The following is a 21378-nucleotide window of genomic DNA, read 5'->3' on the forward strand; positions in this document are numbered from 1 at the left end:
CTTTCTTTCTTTCTTTCTTTCTTTCTTTCTTTCTTTCTTTCTTTCTTTTTTATTGGATTGTTTAATACCTTCACATTTAATGTAGTTATTTGGTATATTTAGATTTACATCTGTCTTTTTGCTTTTCTATTTTCTGTATATCTCATGGTGTTTTTTTTTTGTGTGCCTATATTCTTCTTTTATTACCTTTTTTACAGCAAGTGGGTATTTTCCACTGGAACATTTTAATTCCTTCAATGATGTGTTTAATTATATGTGTATGTTATTTTCTTAGCAGTTGCATTAGGGCCTACAAAATGTATCTTTCGGAATCTACTTCAGATTTATATTGACTTAATTTCGATGAAATCTAAAAATCTGACTCTTATGTAGCTTAGTTCTCTCTCCACTTTTTTTGTGCTATTACTGTTATACATATTAAGTCTATACTTGTTATAAATGCAACAATACATTGTTCTAATTATTATTTTATATACCCTTATATATTTTAAAGAAACTTAGAGAAGAAAGAAACCTAGTATGTAATTAAAGAGTTTGTAATTTTAACTTTTCTACTTATCTTTTGAGATTCTCTTCATTTTTTCTACCAGATGTACATTATCGTCTATTGTTATTTCCTCATTCCAATATAGCTTTGTTCACACCCTTCTCCTTTATGCCATTACTATCAAATACATTTCTCTGTTTAGACCCCCAATACAGTTATATTTCTATTGTATTATGCAATTCCTTTTAAAAGCATACGAGAGGTGAAAGGAGAAGAAATATGCAATTATATTCTCGTTCATAATTTCCTACATACTTACCCTATGAGATTCCTACAGATGCTGTAACAAATTATGATGAACTTCATGGATGAAAGCAACACAAATTTATTCTCTAATCAGTTTTAATGGACTAACGTCAAGATGACAGCAGGGCTGGTTACTTTTGGAGGCTCCAAGAGAGAATCAGTTTCTTGTTTCTCCCAGCTTCTAGAGGCTTCTCGTATTCCTTGAGCTGTGGCTCCATCACTCCAGTCTCTACTTCTACTATACATCTTCTTGCTTATCAACCTGTCTGATCTTTTTTTTTTTTATTTTTTAAAGACTTTATTTATTCATTTGACAGAGAGAGAGAACAAGCAAGGGGAGTGGGAGAGGGAGAAGCAGGCTTCCCGCCAAGCAGGGAGCCTGATGGAAGACTCGATCCCAGCACCCTGGGATCATGACTTGAGTCGAAGGCAGCCGCTTAACTGATGGAGCCATCCAGGCAACCCAGATCTTCTTGCATCCTTCTTATGAAGACCCTTGTGACTACATTTGGTTCCATCTGGACATTCCAGAAGAACCTCATCATCGCAAGACCTTTAATTTAATCACACCTACCATGTCCTTTTGCCATATAACGTAACATTATTAGGTTCCAGGGATTAGGGTATGGACATCTCTGTGGGAACCATTACTCAACTTACCACAATCTGCCATCTGGTCCCCAAAGATTTGAGTACATTTCACCTGCAAGGTACACTCACCTCATTCCAAAATCCCCTCAAGTCTCAACCCATTTCAGCATCACCTGAAAGTCCAAAATATCATCTAAATATTACTAGCTTGAAAGTCCCCAAACTAATCATCTAAATCACCTGAATCAAGTGTGATTAAGATGTTCAGTATGATCCATTCTGGGGCAAAATTTTTCTCTATGTCTGGACCTGTGAATCTAGAAAACAGGAGGAGTTATCTGCTCCCCAAATACAATGGTGAGACAGGCATAGGATAATAGTTATTGTTATTTCCATTCAAAAGAAGACAAAAGTTGAAGAATGAATGGAGTAACAAAATAGAAGAAAGAAAGGAGTCACCTGTTCCAAGCAATTGAGATTGATTTTTCCTGAGTATGTGCTGCCTACATTATGTGCCCAACCTTTTTGACTTCTGCAGTTGACTGTCATCCCAGGAAGGCTTTTTTTGGCTTTCTCTTCAACTGGTTCTGTCTAGTGAACTTCTAACTACTCTGCAATTTTATTTATATCAGAACTACCAGCTTCTTAATTGCTCTCCACCAGGATCACCATTCTGCAGGACAACACCCTTAGGTATGGAGTTCTTTTCTTTCTGTTTCAAATTGGAACTGTGCCCTCAGGTAAAACTGCAGAGCTCTTCCTCTTTATGCCCTGCCTTACCCCTTGGACAGAGTGACTACACCAGAGCTGGGATTGGGGGTTTGCTTTTCCAGGAGGGATACTTCTGCTCTACAAGCAGTCACAGGGGTAAGTGGTGACTGCTCCAGCTCTTCTTGGCTTGACTCTCTCAACATGGAACTTCAGCTCCACGAGTGAGCTGGGAGAAGGGGAGGAAGGAAGGGAAAGGTTTATATTTGGGGCCTCAATGTTCTCAATCTCTCATCCCTGGAGCAGGGCTTCTGCTTTAAAAATGAGGGCTGGGTAGAGAGGGAAGTCCTCTCAGCCATGCCTACTTCTACAATATGGCTCTTGGAGAAATAAGAACTTCTGGCAGCCAGCTCCTTATGGTAAGATTTATAGCTCTGGACAAGGAGCTGGAGAAATAGGCAGCTCCCATCTTAAATGCACACGCCGGCATAGAGCTTCTACAACACTAAGCCACGTAATGGAATGGGTCATGGTTCAAATGTTACAGAAGCTCATTGTTCTTTTTTTTTTTTTTTTAAGATTTTTATTTATTTATTTGACAGAGATCACAAGTAGGCAGAGAGGCAGGCAGAGAGTGAAAGGAAGAAGAAGTTTCCCTGCCGAGCAGAGAGCCTGATGCAGGGCTCCATCCCAGGACCCTGGGATCATGACCTGAGCCAAAGGCAAAGGTCTTAACCCACTGAGCCGCCCAGTCACCCAAACTCATTGTTCTTAATGAGATTTAGTGGTCTTTCTTGAATAAATGCTTTCCCATTTGCTGTATGCTCTTGGGACAATTTCCAGAGGTTTAAATTAATGTTTTTCATAACATACACCAGTTATTTTTTTATTTGCTTGGAAGAGAGTTCTTGTCATTCTGGAAGCCCTGCTCCCTAACTTCTTTAAGCCTCATGTCCCCCATCTCTAACATGAAGATGATGATGATGGTTGTGTGAGAATTACACATTGATGCGTTTTTAGTAGCTGGGAGATACTAAATACCAAAAGTAAGGTTACCTATAGCTAGAAATATATGCAGTTATATTTTTCCATTTTAAACATTTATTTTACTACTGTCCCTTAGTTAACACAAAAGTAGCAGCAATGCATTATAGAGCAGAAAAAAAATTAAGGGATATGATTCTCTCAAGCTATGGAATATTCCATACGTGTAGATACTCAAGTGTTAATTTCAGTTCTGTCATGGACCTCCAGCGAAATTTCCGATAGTCTATTCTACTGCACAAATATTGCTTCATTATTTAGTCTTGTTCTTTATTTTCACAGTTTACAAAATGATTGGATAGGGAACCTGCCCTAATGAAGAAAGAGCTTTCTCAAGGAACAGTACTCTTTTCTTCATGTGAAATGTAAATAGAAAAGATAGTCTTGAAACACCGTCCTGTCAGGAAATAGCAGTTGGTTGAATATATGCATGAATATTTGTGACATGAAGACAAAGTGTTCAACAACAAGGAGGTAGTTCCATTTCTCTTCTGGGAATGCTGAAACTCTGTTTGACCCTGGAACAAACCTGAATGGAAAACAATCAGTTATTTAAAAAAAAGAAAAAAAAAAGATTAGCATTGTAGCTTCTGGTGACTCACATAGCACTTGGACTTGCCCAAACTGGTTCTGGCTGTTCCTTTTTCTACATTAGCCAGCCAGGAGATTACCTAAAGGGAGCAGATCTTGATTTCTAATAGGGACTAAACTTGCTACTTTTTTAGTTATGTAGGTGGATTTGTGCTCATTCATCTATAATTTCTTCCAAGAATAAATTCTATGTATTTGTAAGTCATAAAACCTGGAGTGTAGTGTAGAAACATTACATTAGAACCGCATTACATCAGTTTTACAAGGCCAATCTTAATTTAAAACAAATTTCCTAAAGTTTCTGAGCACTTAAAACTTCCATACATCAAAAAATTTATGTCCATTTAACTATGTTTGATGCCTATAATTCCATTAAAGCAAAATTTATCTCATTTTTATATGCAAATACTCTTAGAGGAGTTATTATACTAACCTATGACGAGTTTTGAACCACTTTATTGTTTTATTTTCAACTGTGGAATTCTTTGAGATAAGTCTTTGGTAAATGGAAGAAGAGGCTGAAAGCAAAATCAATTATCTGAGAATGGCTGTCAATGAACTAGTCTTTCAACAGTGGAAAAATGGCATCATGGAAGATTATATAGACCCCAAAAGGAAAAAGTAGAATCTCCTGCACATACATAAAATTCAATCACTTCCCAGTTGTCCCTAGGCCAATATAGAACCCCCAAAACACAAGATTAAAGTTGTATTTGAAGGTATACCAAAAGACAGCACTAATGTGTGTGTCCAAAAAGCCTTTCTGATCGTTTGTCGGGGCAATGAGGCAGTGCCATGGAAAGAGAATTTGACAGTTCTTCATAGCTTCAAAACAAACATAAATCAAATGAACAACATAAAAGAATCTAAGATAAGATGTAGGGTTATTTTTCCACTGTACCTTCATGTAGATGACAAATATACATCATTTATTTATTCTAGTTATATCCCCATTTTCATTCCTAATACTGGTTGTTTGAGTTCTTAATAAATTTTGCCACTCTCACTTAGTTTTCATGTTATAGATCTTCTTTATTGTTTATATTTTATTTCATCAATCTGTACATTGGCTTATTATTCTCTACTGTCTAGCTTCTATTCTGTTGTTCTTACTCTAACTCCCTAAGTTCAGTGATTACCTCACTATTTTTTCCATCTTTTGTGTCTTCCCTTAGGTATTTATGCAAAGAGCTAAATATGTCTAAGAACTTCTATAACTGGGTCCAGCAAATGTCTAATACAATGCATTCACTGAAATCTACTTCTAAATGTCATAATTTACATTTTTAATTATTTTTGGATCTGCAATTGCTTAGAATTTTAAGGTTTTAGTTTGCCAAGATAGGACTATAAGCTTTCTTTCCTTATTTATTTTATAAATTAATTGCATTTCGATCTGAAAGTGCAATCTACATGATATTAATTTCTTGTTATTTATAGAGATTTCCTCTGAACCTAATTGTGGATTATTTTTATAATCAATATGTGGTGGAAAAGACAGTATTCTCTATTTGTTTTGCGAGTCTATAATTGACAAATAGTTCAGGTTTCTAAATTTATTATTCAAATTTTCTTTATCATTACCATTGTTTGCTTAGCTTGAATTTATTGACTTTTGAGCAAAGTGTTAAAATTATCTAACTATGGGGGCACCTGTGTGGGTCAGTCAGTTAAGCATGGGACTCTTGATTTCTACTCGGGTCATGATCTCACAGGATTGTGAGATGGAGCCCTGTGTGGCTCCATGTTGGGCATGGAGCCTGCTTAAGATTCTCTCTCCCTCTCCTTCTGCCCCTATCCATCCCCAGTACCCCCCGCCCCAACAACCTACTTTTGTGCATGCTTTCTCTCCCTAAAGAGGAAAAAAGATTATTTAATTATGTGGTAGCTCTGCCCATTTCTTATTATAATTCTGTCCTTTTTTACTTTATATATTCGAGGCAATGTTATTATACTATATGCCTACACCTAGAGATTCAGAAATGTTTTGTCTTTTTGGTGAATTGTAACTTTGTAATTAATATATACCTTATCAATAATAATTATTTTTCCTTAGGGTCTATTTTCTCTGGTATTAATATACCTGTGCCAGATTAATTTTGGTAATTATCTTGTGATTTTTTTTCTATCTCTATACATCAGTCATGTTTTAAGTGAATGTTTTGTGCAATCACAATTTTATTTATTTTTCTAAAGATTTTATTTATTTATTTACAGAGAGAGAAAGAGCACAAGCAGGGAGAGCAGCAAACAGAGGGAGAGGGAGAAGCAGGCTCCCCAATGAACAGAGAGCCCAATGTAGGGCCTAACCCAAGACTCTGGGATCATGACCTGAGTTAAAGGCAGACGCTCAACTGACTGAGCCACCCAGGCGCCCCTCATGTAATCACATTTTAAACGAATCCCTTATAAACAGCATTTTGGTTTTCAAAAAAAAATCTAGCTTTAAATGCTTTGTTTTTCAACTTGCTAGTATAGGTTATGATGGTTGTATCCACTGTTTTTTTATTTGTTTCTACTATATTATTATACTACATTATATTACTATATGTACTATGTTTCCATTTACTACACATTATCTTTCTTTCTTTTTTCATTCTTACTGCCTTTTAATGAGAGAATGATTTTTCCGTCTCCCTGTTTTTCTGTAACTTGTTTAGAAGTTTATATATTTTATTTCTACGTGTATAATGATTATCCTTATTACTTAAAATACTTGATTAATAAAATTTAAAAGTAATCATTATACAGAGGGCACCAATGAAATTAATTTAGTTTACTTTAAATGGTAGGTTATAATAAATGTTTTTTTATTTTAAAAAAGCATCCCAATATGTACTGATACAGAACAACTTCCAGTTATGCAGTTTAATAAGAAAAAGAAAGGAAGAGTTATGTAGTAATGTGTTACTATTTTCACGTACACAGACACATATGCAAATGAACGAATGTACAAAACATCTCTGGGACTATCCCTAAGAAGCTGGTAACAGTGGTTGCCTCCGGGGAAAGGAAATAGGCACCACATGTGGAGTAAATATGGGAAGGAAAATCATTTTCACTGCATACCTTTATATATTTGAATTTTGTACAACATCCATATGTCTTTCAAAAAGAGCAATAATAATTTAAAATAGATTAACCAGTACCTCCTCTCCCAAACCATTCAAGAGACTTAGAATGTTTTCAACTCAACCTTCCCTGCTTATACATCCTTATTAGTAGCTTCTGTATCAGTTAACCATTCCTGCCTGACCAATAACCACAAAATCCCAGGAGCATTCAATCATAAGCAATCATTCCTCACTGGGGCATCTCATGGGGGTGTGACTGAACTAGGCTGGATTTGGCTGGACTAAACTTTGGGTCCAAACTATGTATTAGTCCAGATCTTCTTCAGATGTCTCTCGTCTTCCTCAAACCAGTGGATCCCTGGAGTACACTCTTCACTTCGTTAAAAGAGGAAAGTGAGAGCAAGGCAACAGGAATGCACATTTCAGGCCTTTTCTCTTATTACGTATGCTAGCGTTCCATTAACCAAAGCAAGTTACAAGTCCAAGTCCAACATCAACGATGAGGTGGAGAAATACATTCCTCCCATGCATGTGAAGAATAGAGTGAGACAGTATTGGATGAAATCAAATCTAACTCATCAATTATTTTAGGTCTTCTTTGCTTTGAACTGTCCCCCGAAAAGTATTAGTCTTTTTATAATACTTAGCGTTTGATTTGATTTGCTTAAGTCTTTACCTATGTCTTTGCCCAAAATGTCTACTTGAATTCCATTCCTTTTTACTCAGTTCAATTTCTTTTTTAGTACATAGTTCTTTCAGCAAAGTTTGTGAGTAGTAAAATTTGTCTTTCTTTAGAAATGTATTTTGGGGGCGCCTGGGTGGCTCAGTCGGTTAAGCCTCTGCCTTTGGTGTGGGTCATGATCTCAGGGTCCTGGGATCGAGCCCTGCATCAGGCTTTCTGCTCAGTGGGGAACCTGCTTCCTCCTCTCTCTCTGCCTGCCTCTCTGCCTACTTGTGATCTCTGTCTGATAAATAAATAAAATCTTAAAAAAAAAAAAAAGAAATGTATTTTGAATGGTATCTTAGCTAACTCTAGAGCAGAAATGCCTGGAACTAGGCTCAACAATTAAGTATTGAGTGTTTTACAGCATTAAAATATACCTTGGATTCACAGCCCTGCCAAATATTTTGTATGAAACTTAGAATCTAATTGGGCATGAAAGGGACCTTAAAACATGGAGTGAGCATGTCTAGGTGTGGTCAGACAAATATGAGGACTTGGAGCTGTCAAATCTCCCTGAACCACCCTTGCCCTCAAAGCCGGTTATGCCCCTACTGTCTGAGAAGACAAGCATTTCCTTGTGTGAGAATCTTGTAATAACCTCATTAGTGGTCTATTTTCAATATGTTCCAATAGGCTTCATTGCCTCCAGATGCATAACCACAATCAAATCCAAGTATACCTTAGAGGAAGGTACAAAATCTGACCATATCTATCAAACTGTGAGATTTTGCTATTTCTATTGACACATTTCTGAGGAATATGATTCTAACAATGTTAGGTCAAGTGGGATAGAATAAACACTGGCTCAGACCAAAGTTATCAATATGATGTACTTGTCAGAAATTCTGAGTTTCGGGGCACCTGGGTGGCTCAGTTGGTTAAACATCTACCTTCGGCTTGGGTCATGATCCCAGGGTCTTGGAGGGGAGTCCCACATAGGGCTTCCTGCTCTGCAAGGGTCTGCCTCTCCCTCTTCCTCTGCCGGTCACTCCTCTGCTTGTGCTGCTTTCTCTCTGTCAGGTAAATAAATTAATTAAATTTAAAAAAGAAAAGAAAAGAAATTCCAAGTTTAATGTGTAAACTCCAATAGCTAAATCTAAAAGTTAGCTTGTTGGCTTAACTTAAACCTGGACTTGGTGATGGATTATGGATGAGAGTGACGTTCCAGAATTTCCCTTGCATAATGTAGAGAAAATAATCCAGACATGGGGGAATGTCACTGTGCATACATCATCTGTGTCTCACACATCCGTCTTCCCATGATGTTCCTCAGAAGGGCCTAGAGCATATCCCCTCCTTCAAGACATTGAGCAATGCATGAGAGGCGGCCACTAACATCCTTGAATAGCACTGTAAAATCTGACCTGGGTAGGCCAGGAAAGATAGTGAGAAGTACCAGCACTGAAATGCACTTTCTGATTTCAAAAGGTATGATGGGATCTTGAAGTGCCAAAGCTAGGTAGATACAATTATCTAATACATAGCAGCAATACAGTTGGTTGTACCTCTTATTCACAATGTGTATTCTATTTGGAGACATTTCTTAAATGAGAAAGTTTTCTGGGCTCCTGGGTGGCTCAGTGGGTTAAGCCTCTGCCTTCAGCTCAGGTCATGATCTCAGGGTCCTGGGATCGAGCTCCGCATTGGGCTCTCTGCTCCGCAGGAAGCCTTCTTCCCTCTCTCTCTCTCTGCCTGACTCTGCCTACTTGTGATCTCTCTGTCAAAGAAATGAATAAAATATTTAAAAAAAAGAAAGTTTTCTTAAACAGGAAAGTGTTCTCCATGACCCCCCACCCGACCATACACATTCTCACACACACACACACACACACACACACACACACACATGCACAAAAAAGTCTGATGCTAGTCCTTAACATAACATTCTTGTCACTATTATGAATGTGAAAAATACTTTGGGGGAAATATCAGGAGAATTTGGTGACTTGTAATAAGATCTTCAAAGGACCCTCTCTGTTCCCCCAGAACCGGTTACTAAGACCCAAAGTTCAGGAAAAAGAAGGCTCAGGTATGCTCACTCTAAATAAAGGAGTAAATAGTAGGAGTTAGATATCCCTTTTGGTCATAAAAGTCATCTGAATCAGCAACCTCCCTCTCCCCCACTATAATCTCAGCTGCAGTCTGCTCTATTGTCCCTGTAGAGAGAACATACAGTCAGAGTGAATGCTAAGGTTTTTTTGTTTTGTTTTGTTTTTAATTTGACAGAGAGAGAGATCACAAGTAGGCAGAGAGGCAGGCAGAGAGAGGGGGAAGCGGGCTCCCTGCTGAACAGAGAGCCTGATGCAGGGCTCCATCCCAGGACCCTGAGATCATGACCTGAGCCAAAGGCAGAGGCTTAACCCACTGAGCCACCCAGGTGCCCCGTTTGCTAAGGTTTTTATTTACCCTTCCCACTCCCCACTTCCTTCCCTTAGGTGGAAGAAGACAATGTACGGGAAGGGTGCTTCCCTTCCCAAAGACTAATAAGAGAGGAACTCCAAGAAAATCACTCATAAATAATCGAAACTGCCAGAATTGGAGAATGGCATCTGATCCAGTTCCGCTGATGCATTTGTTGTTTTGTTGAGCCTACCACAGTGAAGGAAAAGATAATTGGAAATGACAATTGGACAAAGACAAGAAGGTAATGTGGCAGCCAACTCTTCTATCATTTATCATTGAGGGCTCCCTATGTTTTCTATGATCCAAGAAACACAGATGAAAGTTTTGCTCATCTTGCTGGTACCTAAGAAGGGAAAGCCTGATAAGAAAAGGGAAGATCAGCAGAGAGTAGCCATGGACGGTAATCACAGCAGCGGAAAAAGGAAAAACCTGACCAGTATTGGTGCATGGACCTCCAGGAAATGGAATCTTCTCCGAATGTCATTAAGGATGGCAAAGTTTTTACTGTTGGTAGAAAGCAGTAATTTAAAATAAATAAATAAATAAATAAATAAATAAATAAATAAAACCTTTTCTGTGTTTGTGTACTATTGAGTTCAGAAGTCTCAATGTATAGGTTATAAATCCACAGAAAGTTGAAAAAGGATGAGCCAAAAAGAAATAATGAAGACTCTGAGGTTTCAACATCAGGCAACTTGGAAGATGATGATTCATTTAACCAAGGGAAAGGGGAAGAGAGGATCAGTGGGGCCTGGAATAACTGATGGGTTGGACACTGGAGTTCCATGGAGTGCTGGGATTCCCAAATGGAACTATCCAGAAGGTATTAGGAAGAACATGAAAGAAGGTAAAAAGGAGGTCAAAGAGTACAGGTATGGCAGGGATTCAGAAAGAGGTGATCACCAAACATATGAAATGGAATAAATTTTCCATGGTATCTACCATGGTATTCATTAATGATATATGTACATCTCTCTAAATCATAATGCAGGCTTCCTTTTGTCTGCCTCAGGTCACAAACAGAAAATTTAAATATTTAAATATTGCATTAAAGTAATGATGGAAAAATCAAAAAAGAATGGCCTGTGCCTTTTAATTATTCCTTCAGTGATGAAACCTTAAGCTCTTACATTTGATGGTAGCCATTATATTTATAATAAAGTCCCTTCTATTTTTTTATGAAAAGGACATTTCTTTTCAAGAAGGCCAAACTTTGTTGAAAGATCCTGTCACTTAATAACTCCAGCTTTGCTATTTAAACAGCCTGGATTTGTCCTTAATGACCAGACAACTGTTCTGTCACTATAAAATTAGGCAAGTCAAACTTTTAACTTTTGGAAAGTTACAGTTAACTTTCTGAGAGCCGTTCTTCACACAGGAACGGGAGAACAAAAGTAGAAGGGCCTAATTTCCTAGATATATAATCTTTCTCAACCAAAAATATAAGCTATATTTATTTATTTTTGATAAATTTGCCTGTTATCATGTGAATTTCATTCATAAGCACTAAAAATTAGAGTGCCATTTAGAACAGTAGAGGTGTGAGATCTTCTAGATGTTCATGGTCTTTAATAAAGCATAGCCTCATGTGAATAAAGCAAAAGAAAAGCCACCTTTCTTCTGAAAGCAAGGGTGCTTCCCCCCCCATGGCACTTTATGACACTTAGCAGCTCATTATCACAGTTCACAGAGTCTCGTGTCAGCATGTCAGATTTCTCTAAATTTTGACAGAATTAAAGTAGTGCCGTTTGATATAATTGATATTGTACAGTTAATCAGGCAGAGGCTCCATAACAGAGTAACATTCTCAAAAGGCTTAATTACTGAACTGTGAAGATTTACTGCCATCTGGAAGTTCTTTCCCAAAGTTCTGTTCCTGAATTTTATGTAGGGTTCACAAAAATAACTTGGTCCATTTAGAAATCGTGCCCTCGATTTGAAGATTAAAATTGTTATTTTTGGAATCTCATTTGGCCTAGAGATCATAGAACCCTTATGAAAAATAAAGGAGCAATGGCAAATGAGAATAGAGGAAATAAAAGTGGGAGCTCTGGAAATTATTTTCTTTATGTCACGTTTAAAAGTGCAGACTCTGAGCCAGATGGCTGGAGTTCAAACCCCAATTCCACCACTTACTCAGCATGTGACCTTGGGCAAGTTATTTAAACTCTTTGTGCCTCAGTTTCTTTGTCTGTAAAATGAGGATACTAATAGCACTTGCATTACAGGGTTAGGAGAAAGATGAAATGTAATAATATTTGAAAAGTGCTTGGAACTATTCCTGGCATGTTGTAAGAGCTATGTAAGTGCTTACTGTTATTGTTGTTATTAAGATTTTAAAATTACTTTGTCCTCAGGATTGTGCTCATCCTAAGAGACAAATACACCATTTGAAGAGATTCTTCTGGCTAGTAAACTTCCTGCATCTAAAAAGTCAGTAAGATAAATACAATGTAGCACTGCCACTGCCCAGGGAAATAGCCAGGACTCTTACTTTTGAGTAAGAGGTTGAACTGGAATTTCTCAATTTCATCCTGGTCTAAGAATCTATGAGTCTGTAAAATCAGTTATAACAAGTGCTGTGGACTGAATTGTGTCCCACCAGAATTCATATGTTGAAGCTCTAACCCCCTATGTAATAGTAATTAGAGATGAGGCTATTGAGAGGTTATTAGGTTTGAATGAGGTCATGAGGGTGGGGAGGAGATCAGTGCCATTATAAGAAGACACTAGAGAGCTTTCTTCCCCTCTCTTTTCACTATTTGAGGACACAAGAAAGAAGCCACCTGTAAGCCAGGAAGAGAGCCCCCTCATGAAGGGACTAACTGAATGGCACCTTGATCTTGGATTTCTGTGACAAAGAAATTCCTATGGTTTAAGTTGACTAATACAACCAGTAAGGTAACCGATACATTTCAGAAAAAGAGGCTTTTATCCAGAAGGAACATTAATTCATAATTCTCTATCTTGCTGATGCAGAAGGTGCCATGAAGAATAAGAACAAGAATGAAAAGAAGCAAAAGAAAGAGAAAAAGAATTATTGTTATGGAAATTCTTTCTTAGTAGGAAGTAAGAAGTAATTTCTGGAGAGAAAGTATGGTCTTCTGTTGCCTGAGTAGAACCCCAGGAGGATACAGCAAAATACATAGGAAAAAAGAAATAATAAAGAAGTACATTAGTCATCCTGAAGAATCAGAAAATTATTGATTTACACAAAACAGAATTGATTTTATAAAATCAGTCATACACTGCTGATATACCAGAAATTTCTATTTCATATTTATTGTGAACATTTTGGGGCACCTGGATGGCTCAGTAGGTTAAGCATCTGCCTTCAGCTCGGATCATGATCTCAAGGTCCTGGGATGGAGCACCACCTCAGTGGGTGCTCAGTGGGGTGGCTGCTTCTCCCTCTCCCTCGGCCCCTCCCTCCTGCTCGTGCTCTCTCTGGCGCTCCCACTCTCTCTCTCCCTTTCTCAAGTGATTAAGTAAAATCATTATTGTGAATATTTTAATATCATCATATATCTTTCTATTATTGTAACTTTTGCTAGGGATCCACAGTGTTTCACTAAACTGACATACCACAATTTATTGAATATATCCTGAATTTATAGTAATTTATCAATTGTTTTCCCCTATTTAATAGTATGATAATTATTCTCATGACCATAGTATTGGACATGTCTTAAGCACATCTTCAGCACCTTTCATTCTTACCTGGTTTTATCACAGACACTTCTGTGACAACCATTTCTGTACAAGGTTTGATTCGCTTGACATGGAGGCTACCAGATAGCATCTTTCCTCAGGTATCTGTGATGAGCTTCATCACTTCCATCCCAAGAATTCTCCATTGACTCAAAGTTAAGGGATTCCAAGAAACTTCCTGGTGTCCATGCCTCATGGGATAAAATTTTGATCAATAGGAATGAATCTGGTGGATATAAGCTTATCACCTTTCTATCCCAGGATAGACAGACCTAGTAAGAATTTTATAAAGTTTCTCAGATGGTCCTACAGGATTTAGCAACCAGCTGTCCACAGTGATTTTCCTCTTTCTCTTCTTTTCTTCCCTGTATAAACCTCTCAAAATAAGCATGTGTTTTATGTTATGCTCTCTGGGTGAAACAAATCAAGAAAGATGATATTAGGAATGACCTTAGAATCAGATCATTGCCATAGGATTTTGGAGCTGGATTACTCAATGGTCAGACACTAATGAGGAGCCCCCCAACCCCCACTCCCAGAACACACAGACAACCACACACACACACACATTGATGGCATCCTAATTACTAAGGCTTTCTCCTTTGGTTGATTAAGATGAGGTATAGTTAGAAGGTGAGACATCTAAATGGCACGAAGGCAATTATAATTACAACTGTAAGGATTGTGGTATAGGCTAGCTTTTGTTCACTGTATTAGAAATCTTAAAAAAAGAAAACGAGGTCTAATAATAGCCAGTTGTCAACTCCAGCAAACTGAGAAACTCAGAGATCCTCTATGGCAGTTCTGAAGGGGAATCTCATCTTCTCCAATTACAGTGCCCACATGGCTGAAAATCAGCCCTAAGATAAAATTTTAAGGGTGGCAGAGTTTAAATGAGATTATGAGGCAACATCTGGAGAGAACTTCCATATCAGAGTTGGGGCCCTAATAGGGAAGCCTTGGAGCTTGGAACTGAAATGAGAACATTTGGATGGAAAAGCCCAAGAATCACAAACTCTCACATTCTCAACTGGATATTTTGCTGAGACAGCAGCACCTTTGCCAGAACAGAGGACTCTTCCCTTGCATGAGAATCTGCAATGACCTCATCTGAGTCTGGTGCCTTGCAAGATGATGCAAGACCTGCCACTGAAAAGTTTCTTAACCTCCCAGTCGGTAACCAGGGTCAGATTGCTGAGTGACCACCGTGTATATCTCCTGCTCTTAGGAGAAATCGCTTCAACACCGAGAACTTGCAGAAGCTGGAGAATATGTATAAGCAGAATTCAGAAGAACATGTAAGAATGGCCCTTCAACCTAAATAATGAAGGTGTTGGAATAAAAATACAGTTTGCAGAAAATTTTTTGACATAGGGGTAATATTCACAACCTATAATTCAGGATTCAGTGTCTTATCAGGAGTATCTGGAACTGGTTCTAATACTTCCCTGGGATGGATTCTTGGAACGTGTACTAAAGCAAATGATATGGTTGTAGATGTTAGAATTTTTTTGGAATGGTAATAAGAAAGTGATTAAAAAGTTTATGGAGTTGGGAAGGCAAAAATGGACTTATTATGTGAATCCAGAGAATACATGTAAAATATCATATTTCTCCCAAATGGCCACACCATTATCTCCTATCCCGCATTTTATCCTAGGAACTTGACTTTCTCCCATCAAGAGGTAGTGGTTTGAATCTGGTTGGGTTTATGACTGCTTCCATGCATAGAATGCAGTAAATTTGGTGTTATAAGATTTCTGAGGTTTCGTCACTTGTTGCTATACTCTAAATGACATTACACTAATTTGCCCCATGAGGAGATGATTCCCTAGAGAGAGACCCATGGCTTTCAAAGGTTGAACAATAAAACCCACAAAAATTTAGGAGCTTGTCACATCTATAAAGTTTGTAGGGCCCAGTGATTTGGGGACATGTTAGGTTGGTTAGTGTATCCTCTTTACGTAAAGACATGAGCATGTGAACCAGACACCCTATGTGAACCACTGTTTTACCAATACCTCCTTATAATCTCCAACCTGTGACTTCAAGGAGGTAGAGGGTCTTGTCTATAGAGCAACTGACGCAGGAGAAAAATAACTAGGCCTGGTTCACAGGTGGGACAGCACAATACTTTGGAGTTAACTAAAAATGGAATCATGCACCACTCAGGATGACCTAAATGACACTGGTGAAGGAAAACTCTCCCAATGGGAAGATAGTGAGTGGCATACTTAGTTGTTCAATTCAAATAGAAAACAAAGGTGACCCAGGGTAAGGATAGAGAGAGCTCTAGGCAGTGGCAAATAATTTTTTAGTGATCATGGTTTTCAGTGATCTAATGGCAAATGGTTTTCAGTGATCTAAAAATAAGTTAAGAAAATTGATGACAAGTAAATCTGTGAAAAAGTCCTATGCACTGGGCACAAAGAATTAAGATTTTTATTTGACATCAGTGTCCACTGAAGCATGTCCACCACAAAGAATGTATGACTTCTCTTGTGAATATGAACCTCACTCTATCCTTCACTATACTAGCCCTAGGAATGCAGTGTCTATCATGGAGAGGTAGAACTATACATGGCCTCTCTTTAATCAATACTGTCCTGCTGACTGACCAACCTGTCGGCAGCAGAGATCAACACATGATACAGCATCATTCTTTGAGGAGATAAGCCAGGAGGCTTATTGCAGGTTGACTACATTGGATCTATTTCCACTCTGAGGGCCAAGAGTTGGCTATGGGTGAGGAAAATCTTGAGCTGGTGATGAAGAAGGGAAATGATGAATAGCAAAGGATATGATCCCTAGACTAGCAGTGTTAGTGAAGATCATGAGATATTTGGCTTTGGATTTTTGTGGTTTGTTAGTTTGTTTTGCATTCATCTTTTGCTATTAAGTCTTTGTAGAAACTGTAGCTTTTCTCCCCCTTGAAAAACCCTGTGGCAAATTTGACTTGTGCATTTCCTCTTTCAGGGAAGAAGCGAAGACAACCTATTCTCACAAAAAAAGAAGGCCCATGTCACAGTAGGGGAGATGGATATAACAGAGGACGTGAGCAGATCTGTGTTGCAAGGAATGAGTCTTGTTGAATATCTCCTACGCATCACATCAGATCCTCTCAGCCTCACGTTCCAGGCAATTCAGGACATTAATAAGCCTCAGACAAGTACAGATTGACAACGCCTCACCTGGGGCACGGATGGAGTAACCCTCAAGCTGGCCTCGAGACACTAGGATGGGGGTAGATGGACATGTACAACCTGCAAAAGTGGTAGAGCTAACTCCCTGTGAGATGAACATTTGCTCAATGAGAGATGAGAGCAGGTACATACATGCTGCCCTTTTTCCCCTCAGATAGAAAGACTGAGACACATATCATATGGCTTCCCGGATGACCTTGCAATATCAAGCAACTTTTTGCCCATAATGGTGACTGAATCAATACTGCATCCTTAAGCTGGCTTTCCTTCCTTCTTTCTTTTGCTCCCCTGCCCTCACTTCTGCTCCCTGGGATAACACTGAAGTAAAGGACTCACCCATAAAACTTTGTTTCAGGGTCTGCTTTTGGGGGATACAGGCAGAGACACTAAATTTTTCATATATTTATGTTTCCTTGAGATAAATCCCTATATCTGGAACTGCTGAGTCAAAGCACATTTTTAAGACTTAAATGTATGTTGCCAAAACTGCCTTTCAGAAAGACTTTGTGGTTCACTCTCATGCATTCTCATTTTAATAAGGTACATACGAAAGTGGCCATTTCCCCACGTACTCATTAACGATGGGCCTTATTTTTTATCATTCTGTAATTCGATATGTAAAAAATGATAGATCTCTGTTTTAATGTTTATTTCTCTATAGAAGAATAAATTCGGACTTTATTCAATAAGCAGATGCTTATTGTCCACTTGTTTGTACTTAGAGAAATTTATATGCTTTGACCATGTTATATCATTTTTTCATGTAATTTCAAGAGATCTTCATTCATTAAAGTTATGAATACACCCATTCCCTTTCTTATTTGGTGAATGTGTTTTTCTAGGTTGTTGTCTTTTGATTTTCCTTATGATGTTTTTGGATTTACAGACATTTATTGTTGTTGTTTTGGAGGTCTGGCCCATTGATCTGGCTCTCCCTGCATCAAAATTATGTTGTTTTATTATGATAGTTTTATAGAGCTCTAATTAATATCTTCTAATGCTGGGTTCCTATGTTCTTTATTCATTTTTAAAAACTTCCTTGACTATTGGGAGGGAGATAAACCATAAGTGACTCTTAATCTCACAAAACAAACTGAGGGTTTCTGGGGGGAGGGGGGTTGGGAGAGGAGGGGTGGGGTTATTATGGACATTGGGGAGGGTATGTGCTATGGTGAGTGCTGTGAAGTGTGTAAACCTGGCGATTCACAGACCTGTACCCCTGGGGAAAAAATATATTATATGTTTATAAAAAATAAAATTAAAAAAAAGTCACTTGAAAAGATAAGAATATTTCTGACACATTAAAATTGCATGAAATTCAAATTTCAATGTTCACAAGTAAAGTTTTATTAGAACTCAAAAAAAAACTTCCTTGACTATTACTATATAATCATGCTTTCTAAAATCCTAGTTATATGTCAAATTTAACAAATGATTCCAAATATCTGAACTAGGTATTCACCTATCTTTCATTTTGACTTATTTCCACTATGAATTATATTCCCAAATTAAGCAAGTATTTAACATCTTGAGTATACTCTACATTGTCTCTTTCTACTCCCACCATTGCTATGTTAGTTTGGATTTTTGTTATCCATTTTGTTACAATGGTCTACCCAAAAGACTCAATACCCTACAATCTTGCCTCCTGTCCAAAGCCATAGAGTTTTCTCAAAGAATCAAATCTGTTGAGTTGCCTGGTTCTCCACACTCTTCAGTATGAACTCCATTTAACAATGTGGGCAAGACCCTTTGTAGTCTAGCCTTTGGATTTGTCTTCTACCCCATCCCTCACCGTTTTCTTTCCCCTGTCCCATCCCAACCTAAAGTGGACCTTTGTAGTTCTTCAGTTGTTTCCAGAAGGGACAACACACTCTGTCATTGGCGCTTCTGCCCAGGTTGCTGCCTCCACGAAATTGTCTCTTCCTTCTGGTTGTCTGCGTGTCTAATGTCTATTCATGATACTTGACTCATGCATCTTTCCTAAGATGTATTTCTTGATCCAACTTTGAATTTGTTTTCTTTCCTGTGTTTTCCCAGTACATCTCATACATACTGCTATCTTTATATGTTCATACTCCATGATCATTGTTAAATCTTTGGAGTCAAGGATGATGTTTAGAGTCTAGCCCAGCATCTGGCATATAAAACTCAGCTAATATAAGATGGTTGAGAGGATGAATAACTCTCAGTTTTCATATATTAAAGATGAGGATGATATTTCAACCAAAGAACATGATATAATAGTAAAATTATATAAACATATGAGAGGGATTTGAACACTGTTAATTGGTATAGAATTACAAGATGAGAATCAAAGCTATAAAGTCATACACCCAAATGGTCAGAGTGAGAGAACTGTTTCCTCGAATAAAGAAGATAATGTAATCATTTACACATTTCGTTTAAAATCCATTGATTCTCAGGAATAATTCTGAGTTTATGAATATTTTATTTGGGATTTTTAAAAAAAGATTTTATTTATTTATTTGACACAGAGAGAGAGAGAGACAGCAGGAGAGGGAACACAAGCAGGGGGAGTGGGAGAAGGAGAAGCAGGCTTCCCATCAAGCAGGAAGCCTGATGTGAGGTTCCATCCCAGGACCCTGGGATCACAACCTGTGCTGAAGGCAGATGCTTAACAACTGAGCGACCCAGATACCCTTGGGATTTTTTTCAATACCACTTAAAAATGTTCTTAGGGTACATAAGTATCATTATTTCCACCTAACCTTTGTATTTTCTAACATTCTCAAGTATAGAAACTTTCCTTTGTTAAAAGGTTATCCTTTACCTTTTTAAAAATCAGTTGTGTCAATTACCTCAAAAGAAGAAACCATATATATATATAAACATGTATTATAATCTGAAAACTGTAGATATTTATATTCATTTGGGAGTTCTTTAAAAGGCAAGTACACATTCTGAATAACAAGTTACATATATTAAATGAATATAACAAATTTGGAAAGACTGATCATAAGTATCTAAAGTTGCTGACATTCTCACCACATGAGAAAAGGAGTATGGAGTGGAACATTTTTTAAGCTACCTGTTAAAATGAAGTGTATAAGCAGATTGAGAAACTGTGATCTCCTAAAACCTTTTAAAAAATTAAAAAACAAATTTTTACACTAACAAATGTCCTAAGCTGATTTATAGAGGCTATTCAATTTTGCTGAAGGTTTTAAATATTTTTCTTTACTAATATATGTACAGAGGCTTGCCTTCATATAAATTTTATTTTATAATTCCTTAACAGTTATTTTAATGCAAGATGGTTATGTGGTTATGTGGTTTAGTGTAGGCAAAATTTATTTAAGAACTGATATATAACATAAGAAACAAGAGAGTGATATGAATCCTGTGACCATTTATTGCATATTTATTGAATAAATATCTATCTGAAATATTCAGAAAATTTTCATTAGAGCTCACATCTGATTTCCTTCTATTATGATCTCCTAATATTAAATATTAAATTTTACTTTTGGATTGCTTTAATTACTCTTATATTTTTTGCTTCTTTTTAAATGTCTTAATATCTTAAGCAACTGACATTTCTTTGATCTCTCTTATGACTCTCTTTGGTAATGTTAGATCTATGTATAATATATCTGAAGGAACAATTTTTTATCTTTCTAAAAAATAAGACACATATAATGGAACTTTTCAGTACAGTGCTGGACTCAAAATGTCATGAATTAAAATGATATATTCTTTAGGAGAAAGCAAAGCACTTCTGTTGGATGTATGTTAGAGGAAATGTTAGGCAGTAATTGTAGTTAAGAAGTTTCCAAATATTAAACTTCCCTCGCACTTACCAATTCCTTTCCGCCAACCTTTTTTGTTTGTTTTGTTTTTCTTTCTGGCTTCCAGGATGCGTATTTTACCTTTCAAGGGGTCTAGATCCCCTTATACACTTAATTCCCTATCTTGGGAATTTCCCTGCCTTTTCTAGTTCAATCTTTATTCCCAAAACACTTCATCCAACAGATATGAAAGCAAAACATGAAGATGAGACGGCACATCTGCACATAGTACCACAAAAACAGTGGGGCAGGAGAGGAGTATGATGTGTAATCAAAAGCTAATATCATTTTGTTCTTGTCGATTTCCTCTTCACTACTAAGTGCAAAAACATGTTGGTACTTAAATGGACTCATGATAAATTAAAAGAAAATTTTTTTTCATTATTGCTAAAAGTAGTTCAGTATGCTGTTTCACTCCCATCTGAAATGCCAGCGTGGAATTTTTAGCATCATGGGTATGTTGTGGGATCAACACAACAGACTGAGTATTAAGTCCGTAAAAAGTGAACTTTGCATATTTTTAAATATACTCGTTAGGAAGCAAGAAAAAAAAAGATTTTAAAAAAATTGACAAGAGTCACATAATATAGGGTGTAATAAAGATTACCAATAAAGAATTTCTATACTGTATAGGATAAGGACATGTTTGATCTTTTAAAATCAAATATCCTTTAAAAAAGGAACTCAAAATCTTGCTTAGTGAGCAATACTCATGCAGCAAGCA

At 37.2% G+C, this 21378-nt stretch overlaps 1 long non-coding RNA gene across 1 annotated transcript in view; it reads right to left on the reverse strand.

Moving 5' to 3' along the window:
- Nucleotides 1–3054: 3054 nt before the first annotated feature.
- The window catches only part of LOC116869218, a 36455-nt gene continuing 18131 nt past the window's right edge, over nucleotides 3055–21378 (reverse strand). Inside the window, exon 3 of the long non-coding RNA XR_004382981.1 lies at nucleotides 3055–3665. This is a non-coding gene — a long non-coding RNA (uncharacterized LOC116869218). The remainder of the gene's footprint in view (nucleotides 3666–21378) is intronic.

The sequence above is a fragment of the Lontra canadensis genome, unplaced genomic scaffold, assembly GCF_010015895.1.
Source record: "Lontra canadensis isolate GAN:19392208 unplaced genomic scaffold, GSC_riverotter_1.0 scaffold18, whole genome shotgun sequence".
Taxonomy (NCBI): Eukaryota; Metazoa; Chordata; class Mammalia; order Carnivora; family Mustelidae; genus Lontra; species Lontra canadensis.